Source organism: Suricata suricatta, chromosome 3, assembly GCF_006229205.1.
Source record: "Suricata suricatta isolate VVHF042 chromosome 3, meerkat_22Aug2017_6uvM2_HiC, whole genome shotgun sequence".
NCBI lineage: Eukaryota > Metazoa > Chordata > Mammalia > Carnivora > Herpestidae > Suricata > Suricata suricatta.
In genome coordinates this window covers 131519-133097 of record NC_043702.1, presented here as the reverse complement: position 1 = coordinate 133097, position 1579 = coordinate 131519, and the positions used below count along the sequence as shown (strand labels likewise).

The following is a 1579-nucleotide window of genomic DNA, read 5'->3' as shown; positions in this document are numbered from 1 at the left end:
AACCGTGGGCTCTTGGCACATGGCATGCTGTGACCAGCCTGGCAAGTGCTTGTTCTCTGCCAGTTTGCAAGGCCACTAGGATCCACTCTATTTGGCAAAGCCAGCTGTGCACCTCTGGGTTCTGTGGACATCCGTCCTCTACAGCCATGTGGATCAGACCTCTCCATTCTCTTACCCTACCCCAGGACACCCCCCCCCCCCAACCCCGCCATCTGCCCTACCGCTGGCATGCGGAACTGGACGAAGCCAACAGCCAGTGGAGATGCCTTGGTAGGATGGCTGGGAGCAGGGGGGTGTGTGGGGTATGAACCCCACGCTGGTACGAGGTACTGTATCAGGAGGGCAGAAACCATGTTAGCAATGGTGACAAGGGACGATGGTTGCAGGAAGTCACTACCACTCCACTGCCAGTCTGGCCAGGCTGCCACTGCTTCCCACCTGGGTGTGGTTCTCCAGTCACCCGGCCCCAGGCCCCAGGGAGGTCCCTCTGAGCTCTCCTCACTTGAGTCCCTGGCCTGGGTCTTTGCTAAAGAAAACGTTTAGGCTGTGTGTGCGTGTTATGCCCAGATTTTAATATCGCCCCCCAAAACCAGAGACCGCCAGGGAGACCGAGTCACGCATTCAAAAGCAAAGGGCTTTATTACAGGCTTAGGCTCGCCGGGGGCTAAACTCAGGCTCACGGACTTTACAGGCGTGGATCCATGCTGAGAGCCCCGAACAAAGATGGGGTAGGGCTTTTATGAGTTTGGGAAGGGGGAGTTACAGGAAATTGTGACATAGGTACAGTGATCCAATTATTATTATACAATATTATTGACAGCAGGTTTAACCATTCACATTGCCTAGAGTATTTGTTACTTTTGGTGGGAGCCAATCACAACATTTCACAGAGTGGGCCTAGGACCCTCACGTATAGGGCGTGACTAGCCTTCTAGGCCTGCCCTTAGAAATGTTAAAGGTGTTAGCTGGCCTTTCCCGATTAGGCGTTACAAGGGTGGTCCCTTCTGTCTTGGGCAATGTGTGCCCTTCTATTGTCTCAAACCTGCGTCTTTACATGTGCAGGTAGCTTTTGGAGTGTCTTGGCTTCTGGCTGTAATGCATGCCGACTTGCAGGAATATATGCCCCCTAGCGGTGGTGGGGTAGGGGCAGGGTGTTGGGACCTTGGTAGCCAGACACCCCCTAGGGGGAGCCAGAGACCCCCGGGGAGTGCGGAGTTCCCTGGGGGAAGGCAGACACCCCTGGGGGGCAGAGTTCCTTGGAGGGTGCCCCGCAGGAGGAAGAGGGAAGGGACTGAGTGGGCCACTGTAGGGCCTTGGAAAGGGGTGGGAGGTTTGCGGGGAGCCCTGCAGGGCGTGCGGGCGCGGCTCAAAGCCGGCGGTCCAAAACGCTACCTAGCTCAAAGTAGCCTGCAGGCCTGAGGGCGGGGCCTGGGGTGGGGCGCCCATCCCGCACAGGGCGGGGCCCGGGGCGGGGTCGGAGGGGCGCCAGTGCGCAGGCTCAGTCCGCTCTGGCTCTGGAGGCGCAAGGCCTGTGGTGGCTGCGGCGGCGGGACGGGGGCGCGGACGTGAGTGCGTGCGC

At 58.8% G+C, this 1579-nt stretch overlaps 1 protein-coding gene across 5 annotated transcripts in view; it reads left to right on the top strand.

The window, feature by feature from the left end:
• Window positions 1-1483: 1483 nt before the first annotated feature.
• Window positions 1484-1579, top strand: part of D2HGDH (D-2-hydroxyglutarate dehydrogenase) — a 21010-nt gene continuing 20914 nt past the window's right edge. For 4 of the 5 annotated variants that reach the window (XM_029933483.1, XM_029933486.1, XM_029933485.1 and 1 more), the window contains exon 1: window positions 1484-1565. The gene's annotated coding sequence lies outside the window, so the exon portion shown is untranslated. Of the gene's footprint in view, window positions 1570-1579 lie in introns of all 5 variants that reach the window. The other variant, XM_029933484.1, reaches the window with a different exon arrangement.